At 44.4% G+C, this 20877-nt stretch overlaps 1 protein-coding gene across 4 annotated transcripts in view; it reads left to right on the forward strand.

Moving 5' to 3' along the window:
• NDUFAF7 (NADH:ubiquinone oxidoreductase complex assembly factor 7) overlaps positions 1 to 20877 on the forward strand; it is a 30378-nt gene that overhangs the window by 7796 nt on the left and 1705 nt on the right. Inside the window, exon 1 of one of the 4 annotated variants that reach the window (XM_085630956.1) lies at positions 17913 to 17935. The exons of the other annotated variants lie outside the window; for them this stretch is intronic. The gene's annotated coding sequence lies outside the window, so the exon portion shown is untranslated. Of the gene's footprint in view, positions 1 to 17912; positions 17936 to 20877 lie in introns of those variants that run through there. 4 annotated transcript variants of the gene reach the window in all.

Consider the following 20877-nt stretch of genomic DNA (forward strand, 5'->3'; position numbering starts at 1 on the left):
GGCTTAGATGCTTTGGGCACTTTGCGGTGTACCTGGCCCTTCCTGGATGACTCAGAGCTGAGCTGAATTGGGCTTGTCTGCATTTAGAGTAGTGGGAGGAGATTTCCTTGCACCTGAATAGGGCCAGTCTCCCTTGCGTGCAGCAGAACTGTTGCATCGCCTCCCCAAGGTCTCATGAACTGACGCATCTCTTTGTTTCTCAATGCTTTTTTTTTCTCTTCGGCTGTTTGGCCTTCTGAATTTTGACGCATCTACAGGTACTTTGTGAGAAATCACACATCCATAGTTATCTATGGACCCAGTTGCTTGAAACTTTGAAAAGCCATATTCTTATTACATGTTTGTTGGATATTGGTCGTTTTGGTCTTGTTGAGTTTAGATAAAGATACTTTATTTTTCTAAACTGGAGTGGTGTTCATTTGTGGTGTTATCACTGTATTACTGTATGTTTTGAGTACAAATACTTTACACATTTCCTTTGGGATAAGTCTGTCCGCTTGTGCCAAGCTACCAGGGGTTGAGCAGGGGTTATCTGAAGTGTGTATCCCCCTACCCTGACTAGAAGCAGGGGTCCCTACTACCTCTGCCAACTAGAGACCCCCATTTCTAACACCACCTCACCCTTCTTTTTGTCTATGTCACCTATGTCTGGCTTCATCCTGTTTTTTCTCAGTTTCACCCTACTCATCTCACCCTTTGTTACCTCCCACCTCATGCGCTCCTCATTTTACCTCCGTCTCTTATCTCAGGGGGGTGCATGTGCTTATGTGGGTGTGCGTAATTGGGCATGGTACTCCTACTCCCCTGTACCTGTTCTTTACTGGCAGCTCTCAAAAGTTTTAACAGCGGCAACACCAACACATGGATGAAGCCTGCCCGTAAGCACGTACAAGATCTACAAAGACTTGGAGACCAAGCATATTTAAAAAAGATAATGATCTGTGTCAATTTTTATACATTAACTACTACTGTACATAAGCAGTATAACAGTTGAAAGACAATAAATGTTGGCTACCTGAGCAAAACCAAACATCCTCAAATGTAGGCCTGTTTCTACTTTTTTCTACCTACCGTGCCAAGAGTACATCTTCAGAGACTGACGACTATGCCATGTAATTTGGTGGCTAGTTTCTCAACCACTATGTTGCTCTCAGTCCTTTAACCTGAATGTATTTTAAGTGGAACAAAGAAGAAATATACAGCACACAAGAGTGCCACAGAATAGAACTGTCTCCCCTAAATAGTGACTGGCATATTGCCTGTTCTTTTCCATTCTCTTCTTGTTTTCCACTGGTCTCTCCCTTCCCCATCGTCCCCTCTATATCATTCACCCTCCCTGCCCATCTGTCTCCTCTCTCTCATGTTATGCCACTATCTTCCAGTCTCTTCACACTCCTTCTGTTGCCCCCTACCCCACCACTTATCATTTTCTCTTGACGCTTCTATCTGACTGCGATCATTTCTCATCCTTCAACGTCATTCTCTGCTATCACCCTTCCCTTTTCCTCAGCCTCTATTAAAATCTCATCACCCCCTCTCAGTGCATGTCTACCCATTCCCCTTATCCCATCACCCACTTTGCTCATCATTCTCCTGCTTCATCATCTTCCTTCCTTGGACTCCTCTTTCATCCACCTCTCACATCATCTTGATAACCTCTCTTCTTTGACATTCATCAACTTCCTGCTATTCTCTATTACTGCCTCTGTCATACTATTTTTTCTGTTCTCTTTTACTCCTTTACTCTGGTTTCATCCAACTGTTTTAGAACAATTGATGGACAGAATGCAGAACAATGTCATACATTCACCCCAGTACAGAGATTTGGGCCTAAATCCATAGTTTTGTTGCTCGCCATGCCATTACAGTTTGGACCCAGCCATATGCAAATCAGTCTTGACCCTACTCCCAATGGAAACAGTCCAGCCCGAACTGCCAGGCCAGGTCCTCCCTGGACTGGAAACAAGCATCCTAGGACCGGTTTCGGGCTTTCAGCCCTCATCAGCCAGGATAGCTTGACTCCAGTGGCATGTAGAGCACGGGACCCACGTCTGGGCATACCCGTCCCACTCAGGGTGACAAATGCAAAAAGAACAATTGATGGACAGAATGCAGAACAATGTCATACATTCACCCCAGTACAGAGATCTGGGCCTAAATCCATAGTTTTTTTGCTCTGAAGAAGGGTGATGTCCTGAAACCGGTCCCAGGATGCTTGTTTCCAGTCCAGGGAAGACCTGTCTTGGCAGTTCGGGCTGGATTGTTCCCACAAGGAACAGGGTCAAGACTGATTTGCATATGGCTGGGTCCAAACTGGGGTGGTGTGGTGAGCAAAAGAATGATGGATTTAACCCAGATCCTTGTGACTGGGGGTGAATGTTTGCATTTTCCAGCATTCCGTCTGTCAATTGTTACTTTTGCCGTGGTTGTGTTGGTAACACATATACACGGCCTTAAAGGTGGGCTATTTTCTTAACGGGTAAAATGTAGTTAACATTCCATCCAGCTAACCCTATCTCCTGTTCATCCAGAAATTAAAGCGTTTGCTTTATATGACAACGAGGCTGGGCCGCAGGCCAAGAAGGCATTCTGTGGTAGAGATAATATGTTTCTTAGCTTTATTCTGTTACAGACATGGAGAGTTCACACATCACCGCCTGCCCTGGGTTCAGTGGCGTAACACAGGCCCCCAAGTGGCCCCTCAGCACAGTACTCTGGCTGGAGAGCTCCAGAAAGAGTCCGGAAGGGGCCCCTCCATTTGCCTTGCAGGGGGGCCCCCTCAAGTTTAGATACGCCAGTGCCTGGGTTATATCCTCCAGCCCCCGCCCTAACTGGGCAGATTCTGGAAGACGAACCCAACATTCCCCCACTGCACACCCTCCCCTTTTAATACCAAGAAAACAAAGCCCTTTGCTAATAACAAACACAAAAGAGGCCAGAAAAAAAAAAACATGGATTGCAAATAAAATCTAAATTTATGGCTCTTGTTTCCTTTTTGAGAATCACCAGTGCCCTATCATTCAATCAGAAAGGTGGTTTTCTACACTGCTTTTCGGTTGTAGCATGTGACGTATAAACATCTTTCAGCAAGGTTTTGGAAGAGTCTGGAATATACACAACATACGAGGGAGCTTTCGCCACTTCACACTCCAGTGCAACCATATCTTTTACTGCCTCTTGTCCACTCCAGTTAGACTGAACTTCCTGGGACAGACCTCTGATACTTGCCTAGAGGAATCATACATTTTCAATTCTATTAAGGACACGGAGGCGAGGATTATGCTATCTCCTTTACTGCGTAAATCACAGCAGCCAGTAAAACATACAATTTAGTAAAACTAACTACATTGTCCAAGGTACTTTGCGTCAGCTACGCCTCCTTAGCCCTCCATAAGAGCCCTGGTTATTGTCCCAGCGTCCTCTTTCTTTGCTCGAACTGTATAGAAGTCCACTAAATCAATAATACTTCACGAACATCCTCCAACATGGAAGTTAACAGGAAACCAAATTCCACCGAAAGGCTTCAACTTGAAGACATCTCTTATTCAGACTTCTTGTCTGCACCTAGGAAAAACCAAACATGAACAACCCGTAATTTCTGCATAGTACCATAATTCAGTACAATATCAACGGGTGGGTAAGCATGAACAATCATATTGTAACATAGTGGGATAATCCTCGCCTTCGTGTCCTTAATAGAATTGAAAATTCTTGGCGCGAATGCTAGCTAATTTTTGATTCTATTACAGGACCGGAGGCTTCGGATTATGCTAGTTTAACACTTATTAAAAACAACAGATGTTATATCTCCCACCGGCTTGTAATAAAATTGCTTGAAAGTTCATTCAGATGACCAATCAGCACAACGCATAATGTCCTGAATGCTAGAACCCAACATAAATGATTTAGATGTCATGGCACCACGCACAGAATGTGCACCAAACATTTGGATATCAACACCAGCTTCCTTCATGATATAACAAAGCCATATGGCTATGGTTGCAACAGACACTGGTTTAAAAGGTTTTTGCAAAGCAATCAAAAGTTGAGTAGAACCCTCAGGCCTCAATGATGGAGCACAATCCTCATAGGTTTTCAAGCATTGGACAACACACAATTTCTCATTGCTAGGAAAAGCATTATACTCTATATGTCTGGAAAGTGTCTTAGTACGGCCTGTAATAGTAAAAGAAACTCCTTCCGAAGTAAATACTCTACCTGTAATTTCCAGTGCCCGCACATCCGATGAACGTCTACAAGCTGACAAACATAAAAGCATTGCCAACTTTGCAAACAACTGTTTTCTTGATAACAAAGTATTCACCGGCCAACTCTTGAAGAGGGAAATGACTAAAGAAACATCCCATAAATCTGAGTACTTGGGTTTGGGGGGATTTGCTATTCTTATATCTTTAAGAAGCTTACAAATCATAGGGTGCATACCAACCGGTTTCCCATCCACCGGGTTATGCCCCGCCGAAATGGCTGATCTAAAGTTATTTACAGACTGATAAGCCAAGCCGCTTGCTGCCTTCTCTGAAAGAAAGTTTACAATATCGGTTAATCCTGCCCCCACGGGATCCAGGTGCCGTTCCACGCACCAACCCATCCAGCCTGTCCAGGCTGAAGAGTATCGCTTCCTGGTGGAAGGCGCCCAAGCCTGCCTGATGAAATCCGAAGCTGTTTCCGAAAATCCCGGCATTTCCCATTGCTGCCGGAAATTCGCCATGCCATCAACGACAACCGCTCCGATAGAATCAGAGAATGCCGTTTCCCGTGAGCTCCCAGGAGAAGAGCCTCCGACCATGGGAGCCTCCTGGGGAGATCGCAGCTCATCTCCAATAATATCGGAAACCATGGCTGCGATCTCCATTGTGGCGTCACTAAAATCACCTCCGCCTGTTGTCGGAGAATGTGAGAAGTCACTCTCAGTATGAGAAGGAAAGGTGGGAATGCATAATTCACTGACCCGACCAATCCTGAAGGAATGCATCTGTTGCTTTCGCTACCGGATCCGGCCTCCAACTGAAGAAGTTGGGAATTTGTCGGTTCAGCCTGGAGGCAAATAAGTCCGTCTGACACGGACCCCAAATTTCCTGCAGCCATTGGAATATGCTCGGCAGTAACTTCCAATCGCTGTAATCCCTGAGGTGTCTGGAATTCCAGTCCGCTATGAGGTTGGACGACTGCCCCAGAATATATTCCGCTATTACCGTTATCTGGCGACTCAGGCAGTAATGCCAGAAATCCTTGGCAATCTCCACCAACAGGGATGATCTTGTTCCTCCCAACTTGTTTATGTATCTCACTGCCGACACGTTGTCCATCCGTAGAAGGATGCAACAGGAGGTCTGCTTGGGGGACAGAGTTCGAATCGCAAAGGAACCCGCTAGGAGCTCCAGGTAATTTATGTGTAGTGATAGTTCCTGGGGAGACCACCTTCCGCCTGTGGAAACATCGCCGCAACGCGCTCCCCAACCCCAACGACTGGCGTCGGACTCGATAAGCACCTCGGGAAGGGAGCCGAAAATGGCTCTTCTGTTCCACGCTTTCACGTGGCCCAGCCACCATTGTATCTCGTCCCTCACTTCCTGTGAAAGCGGAACCAGGTCTGTGTAAGCCAGACCCTTCTGTAGGTGTTGGATTTTGAGTCTCTGTAAAGCTCTGTAATGTAGTGGTCCCGGGAAAATCGCTTGAATTGACGATGCCAATAACCCCACTACTCTGGCAATGACCCTGAGAGAAACCACCTGTTTGCCTAGCATAGCCACTATTTCTCTCTTCAAGTCCCTGAGCTTCGCTTTGGGAAGATGCAATTGGGCCTTCTGGGAGTCTATCACAAAACCCAGAAACTCGGTCGTCCGTGACGGTATCAGAGCCGATTTGACATGGTTGATTACAAACCCCAGACTCTGCAAGAGAGATATCGTCATTTGAAGGTGCTGTGAAACCAATGCTGGACTGTGGGCCATGATTAGGATATCGTCCAGGTAGATAATCATGCGCACCCCTTGCTCCCGCAAATGCGCAACCATCACCTTGGTGAAACACCAAGGAGCCGAGGAAAGCCCGAAAGGAAGGGCCAAATACTCGAACCACCGACCTTTCCAATTAAAATGCAGGAAGCGGCGGTGTGGAGGCAAAATGGGAATGGACAGGTAGGCATCCTTGAGATCCAATCTGACCAGCCAATCCCCTGGTTTCAACAGATCCGCCAAAAGGTGGATCCTTTCCATTTTGAAATGTTTGTAAACGAGGTAATGGTTGAGTTCCCTCAAATTCAGGACCAGTCTGTGGCCACCGCCCTTCTTCTGGACCAGAAAAATATTGCTGCAAAAACCATGAGGCTTGTTGTTGCATAAAGCTATTGCGTGTTTTTGCAGCAATTCTTCTATTTCTTTGTCGATAAAATTGCATTGTTGGGAAAAATGGAGAGGTTTGGGAAACGTCTCCTGACAGGGCGGTCCGTAAAATTCCAGTTGGAATCCTTGAACCGTCTGAATCACCCACGCATCCTGGGTAAGGTTGCGCCAATGGTGTAGAAAAAATTGAGTGCGACCCCCCCAACGGTAAAAGAGACAAATCTGGCACTCTCACCTGCTGAACTCTGTGCTTGGAAGCCTGCTCTGTTGCCACCTCCGTGGAATCTGCGCTTGTTGAAACGGCGACGAGTGGGATAGAAGGTTCCCCCTCTAGTAGAATCCCATTCACCTCTTCCGCGACCATAGTCACCTCTGGGGGGACCTTGATTGGAGAAACGGCCTGACGAGCGTCCCCTGCCTCGTCCGGCCCTGTTGAAAAGGCCTTGCGTGAATTCTCGCTTTATTCCTGATTGAGCTTTATCAAGGGATGTAAAAGTCCCCACATACTTCGATACATCCTTCACGAAACGGTCTCCAAACAGATTGCCCTCCGCTAGAGGCCCGGGTTCAGCAGTCGCCAGATCGGTCAGATTAGTGTCCATACGCATAAGTAAGGACTTACGCCGCTCCGTCATTATGGCACAGTTGGCATTGCCCAGCAGGCAAATGGCCCTCTGTGTCCACCCTGCGAAGATGTCCGGATCCGCCGGAGTCGCTGTTTCCTTGGCCACTAAGGTCATTTCCAGTATCTTTAGGTCAATTTCATTTGGCCTTTACAATTTGAGGGGTTTAGGGGTCTCCCCTCCCTGTTTTGCACCATACAGATATTGTAACTTACTGTACCAACGTTTATCTGCAGAGCGCCACTACTTCCTAATATTTGAATACCCTGTTCTAAGAATTTTGACATAATTTCCAGTATCTTTGCAAGGGGTCCAACAACGTCAAGGAGCTTGTCTTGTCACCCCCTCCAGGCTCGATCTATCCCTTTTTTGGGATCTCTGGCGAATTTCTTTAAAAACGTAAGCAAACTGACGTCTATCTCGGGAGTCTCCGCGACCTTATCGGGTAGATCTGGCCGAGGGCATTCCGACCTAAACCGGTTCCGGACTTCCTTATCAAACCCTTTACGAATATTCTCATGCAAGTATTCAATGACTTAGGGTGCCGGAGCCCAGTCAGTAGATCTAGGGTGTGCTATTTCACTAGGATTGAATGTGAAAGGGGTATTAGTTGGAGTCTCCGAAGAGAAAGAAGCCACTTTCTTGGCCTTCTTCCTGGGAGGGGTCTCATCGTCTGTTGTGGTATTATCGGTATCGGTATTCGTGGTATCGGTGTCCACATAGACTTTTTGCTTACTCTTTGCCTTGCCCCCAGTGGAGTACTCGTGGGCGCCAACCGATGGAGGGGGAAGCGAATCCAGGGCCGTAGCATGCGGCCAGCGGCTCACTTTGACTACCTCAGTATCCGGACGCACCTTACGCTTGTCTTTAGTGAAACCGTGCCGCTTGGCAAAACTCTCGAGCTGCTTGGTGATTGGTTTCAATGCAGCTGTCAATGCTTGTTGTACAGTACAGTAGAGGGTACTGTCGTCTCCAGGGCCCTGTTCACAGAGGATTGGACAGAGGCGTCCAGAGCCTCTACTATATTATCTTCAAGGACAGTCTCTTGGTGTCCGTCATAATAGACATCCTCCTCATCCTCATAACGCACCCACTCATCCATGATAATACAATAGTGGGGCAATTTATGCAAAGTCACACCAACTGCCAGAGGTATAAATGTATATAGGTTGGAGGAGTAGGGGGGGGCAGCCCACGTGCACACAAGTCGTTTCCTGTACCAAGCCCCCTCAGCAAAGCTGTATTCAGTATTATTGCAGTCTAATAAGGCGTAGGAGCCGAAATAAATGTGTATAGGAGTGTGTGCTCACTCCTTCAGGGCGACTACTATTGCAGCCAATCAGGCGTCTGTTCTGTTATCCGTGATGCAGCGAAACGCGCTGGAAAAACGAAAATCGGACCGATACCGGCGTGTGCAGCCCAACGCGAGCCCAAAACAAGACCAAATGTAGCCCAATGGGCTCGCGTGAGCTGCACACGTCGGCCGGAAACCACCCGGCTCTTGCGGCGCGTATGGGCGATGAGGGGAGCCCTGGCACCGGCGCCAGAGGCTCTACGACCGAAAACGGTCTTTATTCACCGCACCGCGGTGTGGTACATCGCATCGAGAGGCGTGCCGGAAACAAGCAAGCCAGCAAGCTGGGAAGCGGAGCAGAGCTCCCTCAGGCGGCGCGAAGCGCTCTGTCAACCCTGGCTAAAAACCAACAACTGTAAGTAAATCCCCTCTAAATAAACATATAAATGCCCATATAGTCAATATCATAAAACTCAGCGCAGCGCGCTTCATCAAATAATGGCAAACCCATAAGGCAACAATCAAGTAATCCGAGGGGTACTTATCTCTTGCTGTGAGCAGCAAAGAAAGAGGACGCTGGGACAATAACCAGGGCTCTTATGGAGGGCTAAGGAGGCGTGGCTGACGCAAAGTACCATGGACAATGTACTTTGTTTTACTAAATTGTATGTTTTACTGGCTGCTGTGATTTACGCAGTAAAGAAGGAGATTGCATAATACGAAGCCTCCGGTCCTGTAATAGAATCCCCACCATGCTGCTGCACCATCCTCACCCATCCCCAAACACGCCCTTCCTCGAGAAAGACCGCATCATTAACTAAAACGCCATATTAAACTGCTCACATTTGCGAGAGTTTGAGCTATTGGCATTAAAAATAACAATGCCTTTTATATATGTGTTGGGTTTAAAACACATAAATAAAAGGCATTGTCATTTACAATGCCAATCGCTTAAACGCCTGCGAAAGCGAGACCTATTACATTGAAAATGCTTGTTTTAATATACAGCACTTGCAGTCTCACTCTTTCCTCAGAAATTGAAGGCTGACTAGCAAGATTTGAACATGTGAAGCCACAGATTGTAGGATCACATCTGCAGCAATGTGCATTAACCCACTATATTATCTTACCAGTTTAGGACCCGGAGGAGTCACAGGAGCACTATAATCAGGACCACTGAAATTATGCGGCAGGGGAGGACCAAATTATGTTGCAGGGTGAACAAAAAGCATGGGCCAAGAAAAGGAATACTGTGCAGCGCATTGTAGTACATTTTGTGGTTGTACTGCTTCATTACTTTGACATTTGTTACACTTGTTAACACTATCTGGGCAAAGGTTTCACCTCAGTACCAGTTTGACACCCAACTAAAGTGTTAAGCAACTGAGAGGTGACCCGTCAGTCTTTGAAATGGGCCTTCCACTGTGTGACAACACGTGTCGTTGAATTCTTAGTAACTTTTAATTAGTTTAAACTACAAGTTTTTTTCAATCTGAAAATTATGCAGCAGATAATGGATTATGTAGCAAATTCATAATTATACGAAAAATGCAATGGCTACAGAATTGCACAATTCCAGTGGCGCTTACTTTATTCACTTTCTGTCTGATCATGTGGCAAAAAGAGAGAATTTAAGAGAGAACAAATGCTCAGTCGCCTGTATCCTGAAGTTGGGTGTCTGTGCTTTAAGTTCCTTCTGATTATATTAGCAGACTCGTCTTTCTACGCGCTCCTCAGGAGTTTGGGATTAGGACCGACAGTGGTAGCATGTGTTAACAGTTCAGCAGTGGGAGAGCTGCCAGTGCTGTTCTTTGTATAATGTGAATTTACACTGCTTCTGCCAATGCTGGATCCGTTTTTTTGTTAGGAAAACGTTGCAAGAGTGTTTTCACTTCCAAAAAGGCAAAATGTTTGTCATTGTCAGTATTTCTGTTTTTTTAATATAGCTCCAGAAGCTATGAAAGCGTCAGAGAAGGAATACAATAAAAAGCACAGCTTCTAAGATATATCTCCTGATTGTATGTGCGTTTTCACCAACCTTTCTTGCGATAGCAAAATCCTACCACACTGTTACTTCCATAAAACTATGGTCATCTTTTAATTACTGTATGATGGGGGCATAAAGTCTCATTCGATATAGTGGTGGTGTCTTAAGTACCATCCTCAGTTAATTCATTCCTGTCCCCAAGCCCTTAAAGTAGTCCACTATATTGGTGGTGTTCATCAAATTTACACAACCAGGATTCGAAAGTGAGGCTTCAGACAAATGTGATTCATTATTAAAAAGTCCAACATATGTTTTTCTGCTTGTGAACCGGCCTTGGTCGGCAGGGGGTTAGCTTAAGAGGGCCTGGCCTACACCCCCACCCGCCAGCTTCGCTCCGCCGCTCTCGCCCTCGCCACAGTCCCCCGCATCCGAAGATCGACCTCCGGCGGCAGATCGTTCTCCCACCTCACCGCCAAGACCTGGAACACCCTCCCCATCCACCTACGGCAGACCCAAGACCTGCTGACCTTCAGAAGACTCCTCAAGACCTGGCTTTTTGAGCAGTAGCAGCATTTCCCCCCCCCCCTCACCCCCTTGAGACCCTCACGGGTAGGTAGTGCGCTTTACAAATGCTATGATTGATTGGCCCTGTGCCGCTCTACAACATGGCCTAGAGCCTAGCAAGGTTTCTAGTCATACCGAAATCAAAACACAGTTTCGCTTTGTTAATTTGAGCTCTTAGTTCAAAGGAAATTACAATGTTGTATCTGTGGCGTTCAAATACGTGCCATGATAGTGTTACTGGTGCTACCAGATCAGCTTTTAGATCTGAAAGTCTCTCACCTGTCTTTCTGCCAGTCTGCCCTTTCCTGTATTCCCACTCTTTCCATCCCAACACATGTACTAGTCTGCCCTGCTTGTTTTATTCTGCTAGGAATGGAAGAATGCACTTAGTGAGTTTTGTAAGAGAGTGAAGTTTGCTTTTCTGCAGCCCTGTTGTATGTGTCTTGTGAGGAAGCAAAGCTTCTGTTTCTTCTGGCCAATTTGCAAGTGTTATTGAATAAGAAACATGATTTATATTTACTCAAGTAGACTCTGCAGAGGCTTTTCGCAATAGTGTATCTGGGCTTTTAAAATGTGACTGTGTGACTTTTTAAAAATTCTTTGATGTGTTATCACTGTGCCTTCCTCTTTCACTTATCAAGGGTCTTCCAAGACCCAAATTGTTTAATTGTTGAAAAAAGTCCTGTGTTGGGATAGATATTTTTGTGTTGCTTATTATCATATCCTATATTTGAACTAAAGATGCAGGTCAACATTAAGCGATATATTATTTGTTTATAAACAGTTACATGTATAAAAGTTAAACCATAAAAACCTAAAGCACACTGTCTTCTTTATACTTAGATTCATGGCACAAGTCCTATAAAAAGAAGTGGGGGGACTGACAATATGCAAATGACCTCATGACGTAATGAAAAGCAGAGCTCGCACGTTTCCTACGTCCAGTCCAAGTTTTTACTCTGTATTCTGGAACTTGTAGCCCTGCTTATCCCATTTGAAAATGCTCTAATAAAGACATCGTATACAAAGTAAAAACCTGGACTGAGGGAACTACTCACGCAAGACTCTGGGAAAGCTGGGGGCTCGGCATTACTAGAGGCTAAATCGAATACCCACACTAGATAGCAAAGAATCGATTTGTGCTTTAAAGTCACAGGACGGCAAATGAACGCCCTTTCATATTACTGCAATAAGGACAATACCGCTTACACAAACGGTTTACTTTTTCATCCCTGCCCCGTGGGGCCCAAGTTCTTGGCAGGGGGGAAGGTGTCCACCCTGTGAAAAGAGTGAGGGGACGCCGTGTACCTGCGTGTACCCCCGACTTGAGCCCTGCTTAGATCACTCCTGCCAACAAACCTTTCATTCATGCATGCATGGACAGTGGCCTGACGCAACACTAGTGGTAGTGAGGCACTATATAAAAGACAGTGTATAATTGCTGCAAAGTATTCTTTCTGTAAAATACTAAGACCCTGTAAAATACCGGGACCAATTTGTTGCTTTTGTTGCTCTGGGAATATCCATGGGATAGGTGACTAAATGAAAATGTAGGGATGTGGGGTTTTAAAAATTGTATCATTACGCAAGTTGTCAATTCCCGCAGTAGTCAAAGTACATAAGAGGGTTAGAGTTGATAGGTGACATTATTGACGGGTTCCAGTTTAACCCTAATAAGGTGCTGAAGTATAATAGCAGGTAGGTGGTGTGGTTGGTTGGTTGGAAGGAAGTTCAATTGCTCTGCCATGCAAATTAAAAATGTTTGGTGTTGTGGTTGATAGCTGGTGATTGTTATGATTTACATCCGAGGGTTTGCAGCAACACTAAGTGCCTGAATACGAGTTTGGCAGTGTAGCGCCTGGTGCGCCCGCCGCCAAACCCGTGATCGGGCCGCCTGCCAGATTACGAGTGTGTCTTGTGTCTGGCAGGTTTTTTGGCATTCCCACGGCGGTGCCTCAGAAAATGGGAACACCAAAAACAGTTCATGCGTGGCATGGACTGTGAAGTCCATGCTGCGCAGGAGCCGGGGTGCATGCACACAGGGGGGCACATGTTGTGTCCCCCTGCATGCACCCCATGGCCCTGAGGCACCAGAGGGCCCTGTAGTGCCCCCTTCGTTTCCTGTCCGCCATGGTTTTCATGGAGGAGGAACCGCCATAAAAACCGTGGCGGAGAGGAAACTCGTTATATACTTGGCGGTACCGCGGCGGTCCTGCCAAGCATATTTTAGCCTCACACTGCCACAGCTCTGCCAGGGGCAATGGCAGTCCGACTGCCCTAATTGTAATAGGGAGGTCGGAAGACTACCATGCCCCTGGGAGTCTGGCAGTCCGTGGACCACCAGACTCGTAATTGAGCCCTAAGTGTTTTTTAAATCGCAAATGTTATCACTTTATAACTTAAATCTATTACATAGATTAACAATGTATCTCCTCTTTTGTCCTACACTATACAAGTTGATATTCACATTTCTCTCATTATGCGTACCTACGCTGGCTTGCAGAGTGCACAGTTATCTCAGTACTGAGACATCCACAGAGCTCTCACGTACATCGTCTCTGGTAAGCATCATGCACTGATATCCCAGTACTGATATTTTCATAGCACTCTTGCAGTGCACCTCTTTCTTGTACTGTGCCATCTATTTGTAATCCAATATTGAGTCATTTCACTGACCATGCACAACTATTCCAATGCAATACTGAGACATCACAGACCTTTCACGGTGCACCTCTATATTTGCAGAACTTTATCACAGTATACTAACACATCTACAGAGCTCTCACAAATCAACTCAGAGGGCTTGAACATTCAACAAAGCCCCACTGAACCCACAGCTGGAGTAATTGTGACTCAAGCAAAAAAAACGATGGACTAAATGCAGACTAAAGTAATTACAAGTGGGTAAGAATAATGCAAGCATTCCACGTATCACTTTTTAATTTTTCAGCATGTTGATTATGCACAGCATTCAGCTCCCTGCCTCTCCGTTAAAGAAAGAGCATGCATATATTTACCATCTGCACATTTGATAAGTAATAAACTGGCTTTGATAAGTAGTAAACTGGCTTCTTTTAATTTATATGGATAGGGTAAATACTCCCAGCAAAGAAATGTGAACAACAGAAACAGAGAACTGTATCTAAGCATCCTAAGCATAATGGACCTGCATCAACTTTTACGTAACACCCCTTGATTGGCTTTACCACAAGAGGCAGATAGCCTTCTTTTATAATACTCACTGGATTCCTCTTTCATCTCGCTTTGTTGTTTCCTAAAACTTCATCGTTTAGATTTAACTGTGTCTTCTTCATGTAACCCAAACCCCTTTCTTAGTTTAGTATCGATATTTGGTCTGGGCCTCTTTCTTCATTCTGCAATACCTTGATATTGTGATCCTCACACCACTCGTCACAAATGTTGGCTATATGGCCTACATTATTGACTGGCCCACTGATTTTAATGGTTTTTCTCATACACTTGTCTCATATTCTAGCTGGCACACTTTAATGTTGATTTCCTCTTTCATTTTATCGCTTTGTCCTATTCAACTTAGATTCCTTCTGATCATTTCCCATTTTCACCTACATTTTTCATTTCTGTGTCCTCTAATTTTACCCTAGTTTTTTTACTTATTGTATGTTCGCTCCATGATTAATGAAAAATTGTTCTTAGGGCATGTGCTTCTGCAGTCCTAGATCAAATAGACGAATTTTCAGCTTTCTCTTATTGAGCAGCCTACTGTTGTGCTGTATACTGCAAAGGGCTGTACTTTAGACTGTCTCAAATTAAGCCTTTCGAGCATATTGTTAAACCTTCCCTATCATGGCTCATTGCAGAGTTATTCCAGTTACATACTTTTCTTTGCTACTTTGAAACACTGTGCTACAAGCATTAAGCGTATTTTTTCTTCACTCGTTTTCTTATCTCTCACAGTACATTTTTCAATGCTTAAGCCACTTTGAGTTGTTTTTATCACTCACTGTCCAATCTGCTTATCCTGCATGTATGTTTTCTTCTATATATTGTATACTTTACCCTCTATGGCATAGAGGGACAACAATTCTGACACCTAGTTCACTTGTGAAGCTGATTTAATTTGTGCATCTTTTCACACCTCTTGTTCATCTGATTTTTCAACAACACCTCTAGCATTGGTATTTCACTCTGATTTTTATAAAGCACATCACGGCATTTTGGTCACTTCAGAGCCCTGCAGCATAGAGGAAAAAGAAAGTTCTCCATCTTGAGAGTTAATATCTAGCTTGATATGTAACAGGATATATACCTAGAACTGCCATTCTTTGCTCCCTCTCAAGGTGATGTCAGATTACATTCAAAACCGATTAGAAAAGTTTAGTTTCCCTGAACTGGAGGTCCAAGCTTCTGCGTGGGATTAGGGCTAAGGCTGTTCCAAGATATGATTGCAGACGTGGGAGACTTTGTGACCTCTGCTGAAATAAGTTGTATATTTGGCATGCAGCTTGGTTTCTGGTGAAACAGTGAGTGCAGGCATTTTCCAACCGGTCCATTTGGAAGAGGCACAATCACTGAACACTGTACTCTGTGTTTTCAGACTGTTTTAGTCATTGCTGCATGACTGTAGACAGAGATGCAGTAGTCCAACTGTGCTATGACCAAAGAACACATTAGCTCTTTGTAGCGGTCAGCTTGAAGCAGCAAGATAATTTTCCAGATGACAGTGAGTTGGAAACTAGTTTCTTGATCACTGAGTTGATTTGTTGAGTGTAGTTCCGATCCAAGTCAAAAGTAATTTCCAAGGTTTTGACATGTTGGGAACAGACCCTAGATTTAAGGCCAGATGGAAGGATGGGACTATAAACTCCACACCTTTGTAGGGCTAGAATTTCCTTCTTTGATCCATTCAGACCAAGCTTAATTTGATTCCTTGGCTTCTTACGGAAGCAGATATATTTTTCTTTTATGCTTACCCTGTTACTGAAGCAGGTATATTTTTCTTTTTCACTTGGTAATCCTTCTGCATTCCCATGTTGACATGGAGCTGCTTCGATCTTTCCCCCACTGATATTAGCATCAAGACTGCCCAGTATGACGTTGATACACAACTCTAATTGAAAGTCTCCTCTACTTCGGATATTAAACGCCTCAAATACTGCCTGCACCTCACCCAGACCGGCATGTCCAGTGTTTGCCGAAAGCTCATCCAAGATAGAATTTCTGTTACTTGCCAAGAACAACAAATGGGAAACAGTACAAACCTGGCTCAGTGTAATGAACTATGACCGCTTCGAAACTCAACATTCACTGAATACCAAACCCCTTGGATTCACTCTGGACACCAACCTCACCATCCAAAAAAACAAAGACAGCTTGATACCAGTTCTCACTTCTAAAGAAAGTGAAACTATTTTTTATAGGTAGGAACTTCAGAACTGTTGTTCAAGCCCTCGTACTCTTACATCTGGATATTGATAACATTCTGTTCAATGGCTTCCCTGACTCCACAATTACACCCCTTAACAGCATCCTAAACACCCCAGCATGTCTCATTCTGCGCCTGAAGAACAGTGCTCACATTACCTGCATCCTGGTGGAACTCCATTGGCTTCCCTTGTCTTCCACACCATCTTCAAAACCAGCTATATCATTTACAAAGCTATCGCGAACTGCATCTCCCTTATCTTGCAGACAACATCATCATCTCTGGTGGCTCTGCCCACACCCGCAACCAGGACACCATTAAAGAAGATATAAAAAAAGAAAAAAACAAGGCTGTCTGCTTTTTAGGTCTCGCCTGAGACAGCGCTTTAGCGCTGCTCTGGCGAGACTTATAGTAAGCGAGTTTTGGAAGTGCAAACGAGTGCTTTCAGGCCTCCAAATACAGTGCATGTGTGCCGGGCGCGCGCACCATTTGGAGGCCTGAAAGCACTCGTTTTCTTTCACTTTCGCCTGTCACACAGCCGCGCTTTGAAGTGTGATCGCGATTGCGATCACTTACATTTCGCAGGCGCTTTGATGTTTTCAGTGAGCCGCGCGGCCACTGAGGACATCAAAGCGCCCGTGAACACCATTTGCCACCCCCTTCCTGCTTGTTTTAAAGTTCACCGTTCTGCTTGGATGCCATGTTTGTCTCTCTAGTAATCAATGTTTGAAAGTCTGCTAACCTGCGAAAGTATGTCTGACTCAAGTGACTCCATCTGGGGCGAAGGGCGGCAGCTGGAATCACAAGACATGTGCCCTTAAGGGCTCGGGAGATTATAACTTATGAACTTTTTAATAGTTGCCTACAGAGTGCTCTCGGCCCTCCATTGTCTTTCCATTCACATCAATATTTACTTGTGGTTGAAATGCGGAGCCCATGCTCTAGAAATCAATCTTGAGTTCAACCACTGCCGGCTTCTGGGTATGCCATTGTTTACTTTCAGTGTTATGAGCGGCTTCGCTTTGCGGTTATAATATTCAGCAATTAAAGGGAGTTCAACGAGTCTGTTACTGTTTCATTTCATTCGTATGATCGACATATTTTTATAAGCACAGACAGAACCGAGACTCGAACCTGGTATCCCAGGCCCGAAGTCCGTGGCACTGTATGTTACGCCACATTCTCGCTGGGTAGTAGATTGCCATTAGTTTCGTAATAGCTTTGTTTTGGGGATACGCATGTTTCTACGCTGGCCATACAGGAGGAATAATGGACTGGGTGCGCTCACTGCCGGTCATTGCCGAACACCCCTTTGACTAAAACAGCAGTTGTACTTTGATTTTTAAATTTTGTGCTTCTTGCTTCACTTACACTTTTTATAATGGTGTAAATGTTACCATGTAGCTGTTAACCAGTTTAATGGCACTCTTTTATCGAGCTGGGCAGGATGGAAGGCTGATAGGGCCTCACAAGGATTCACACTCGTGACCTGTGCACTGTGTTTCAGTGGCACAGACCATCTGACTGAAAACATCCTGCCATGAAATCTCGTTTGTGTGGAGTAATGCCTCATGGAAATTCAGTTTTTTAAAAATTACTGTTCTGCTTGTTTATTTTTATTTTGCAGGGGTGGGTTTCAGCGTGCAGAACTAACATTTATCTGTTGACCCCCATGCATGGAATTAAGGAGTACAGGGAATGGTGAGTGAGTTCAAAGAATTAAAACAAAAACAAGCTCGCAAGGTAAGGCTCTCAGTCCGCAATAGTTTTCTAAGCAGATCAGATGGAAGTTTTTTTTTTAGAAAACGGGGGGCGCAGAGGGGGTTGTGGGCAACCAAAAGTGTTTGCTTAAGATGACCCGTGTTTATCCCTGCGCATGTTGTCACCTCATGCAAATGAGGATTCATTAAAAGGGATTAGCAAGGGCCTTCCCTTTGATGTGAGAGCGGATCCCCCTGCAGTCCACTGAGAGCCCCCCTCACTCTTCTCTTGAAAACACAGCCACACCAATAAACTCTCGCATCGCTCTGGGCTCCATGCGGGTAAAAGCCACCAGCGCATTTGGCCCATTTGGTAGTTTCGCAGCACTTTGAAAATTAGCATTTGCAATGCAATCGATCTCGCATTTACGCGAGTTTAAGCTACTGGCATTGTAAATGACAATGTTTGTTATTTATGTTTAAAAAAAAGGCATTTTCATTTACAATGCCAATAGCTTAAACTTGTGTAAATGCGAGACCTATTGCATTGCAAATGCTTGTTCTATCTATGAACCCAGTATCTGAAACAGCATCCCCGTATCAATCATTACCGTCCCAACGCTGCTCAAATTTAAGAAATAGTAGCAGACACACCTCTTTAAGGAATGCTATATCAAAATGCATTAATAGTCCACAAACAAGCTACCTGTCCTATCACGCATTGACTTTATGCTTGTCTTTGACGCTGTACAGTGCTCTATCGCCGTTTGGCCAGGTTTGACCTAGAAATATCACTGGCATGCATAGACCCACTTCCTGCTTTCATGATTAAAGCCATCCATCCACATTTTCCTACCTATTTTACTTTGCTCTTAAGTTTCTGTATCTCAATTAGCACTTAGCTGTTTCATCTAAAGCAGCTGCCCTATTCCCATACTTAAAAAAACATTCACTTGATCTTCTGATCACCTAAATTATGTCCTGTTTATGTTTAACCTTGGAATTAATCATGCAGTCCAAGCACCCAGGATTTTTTTTTTATTCTCAAAAGTCTCTGTGTCTAGTTCATGTGCTTTCCAATCTGGAGATTTCACCAAAAATGCTATTCTGTCTGTCTGTAATTTTTGCATGATGCTACTCATAAAATCTCATCTATTTTGATTCTACTTGATTTACCTTAATCCTTTCACATTGTTGACCATTGTTCTTGCCATTTCTTCCTTCGTTATCTCTAGAACAATGTTGCATTTATTTACTTTTTTATGTGCCCTCTTGTCTTATAAATGGCCTTACGTTATTTTGGCGCTGTCATCTGAATTTCACGTTTTCACTCTAAATTTTCTGCTTTCATTCTTATTTCTTTATTTAGAAGCAAGGCTCATATTTATGAAGGCGAGTCACAAATATGTTTTTTTTTCCTAATTAGCTGCTTCTTTCCATAATAACATGTCAGCTTGATTGTCTTTGATTGTGTCCTGCTTGGCATCTTCTGTTTTTCAACCTGAAACCGAAGAAAACTGGTATGCTCTTTTTCTTGTCTCTATTAATATATTGCCACCGGTTTCTGTTTTATTTTTTCCTGCTCAACTGTTTTTTTCAGTGTCTGCTCATACTGATGGTTTTGTCTTTAATTAATTTATGAATATATTTCTCTTTGGTTACTTCAGTTGAAAATGTTTTACCAAATCCCATCTTATTTGCTATTGCCTCAGGACCCGTGTTTGCATGAGCTTTACTGATATTCTTAGGGACTTTATCTGTATTTATATTGAAAAGGGGAGTTGCTTCAGAGTCATTAGGGTGCCTGTGCCTATTTTCTGTGGCAGTCCAACACTGGCCCCATCATGTAACTGAAAAGAGGGGTCATTCAAAAGGTATTAATATGGGATTTACCATCAAGAATGGTGGCCTGTTACACTGCACTCTCCTCACGGTCGAAATGCACATATGAACTTCTTTGGTCCCTTAGCATATGTCAGATTAATTCAACGTGCATCTGTCTGATCCATGCAATGCAGATCATTGAGCCAATCCGGATTAATTATTGGGCTTCCTCTCAAATCTATGCCAGGGACGGCTACAAGAAGGGTCCTGACAAAGACCCCTTTGAATGCTCTTGAAACTTCATTGATTTTTGTTTGAACTGACTTTACAAAATAGTAAAACTAAAAACAAGCATTGACAAAGCCAATAGATTTCGCCTATGTGAGACTCAGTGACTTTCTCAATGTTTTTTTTTAAATGTTCCACAGCAGCCCGTGCTGCAACATGGCTCAAAATAAATAAAATCAAAATGCTATGGCGTCCAGCATTGATGATGCCATAGCGCTTTGCTTTTATTTATTTTAAGCCATGTTGCACAGCAGCCCACACTGCTGTACAACATCTTTAAAAAAGCATCAACAATGCCAAATAGCTTTGCGCGAGCTATTTGGCTACGTTAATGTTTTAAAAGATGGCTTAAAGTAAATAAAAACAAAGTGTTATGGCATGGCCAGTGCTGGCCATCATAGCGCTTTTTGTTCAGAGGGGGCAAAAAAGGGACACAAGAGGAGGTGGGAGGGACTGCAACAAACAGCGAAGCAGGAGCAGTTGGGAGGGCCAGGGCAAACAATAGGAACAGGAGAGGGGGTGGAAGGGAGGGATGGGGAAGGGGAAGGGTTGAGAGGGCCAGCAAACACATACATTCTTAAGGAGTGCCTGATTAAAAATTAAAAACAATTTGTCTACAAGTGGCAGGACACTATAGTTGGTCCAAGCTCCATAGACAACCGGACGATGGAAGAACTGCAGAGGAAGCCCAGAATCACAGGATGTTGAGTGTCGTTGCCGAGACTAGAACCCTGTTCCCCAGCATCGAAGTACCCGCTCCAGCCCTAAGGCTACATCTTGTCCCCTTGTTGCTGTGCTGACAAATACTGCTTTACAACATTTGGTGTTTCT

The sequence above is a fragment of the Triturus cristatus genome, chromosome 2_1 (genome assembly GCF_964204655.1).
Source record: "Triturus cristatus chromosome 2_1, aTriCri1.1, whole genome shotgun sequence".
Lineage (NCBI taxonomy): Eukaryota > Metazoa > Chordata > Amphibia > Caudata > Salamandridae > Triturus > Triturus cristatus.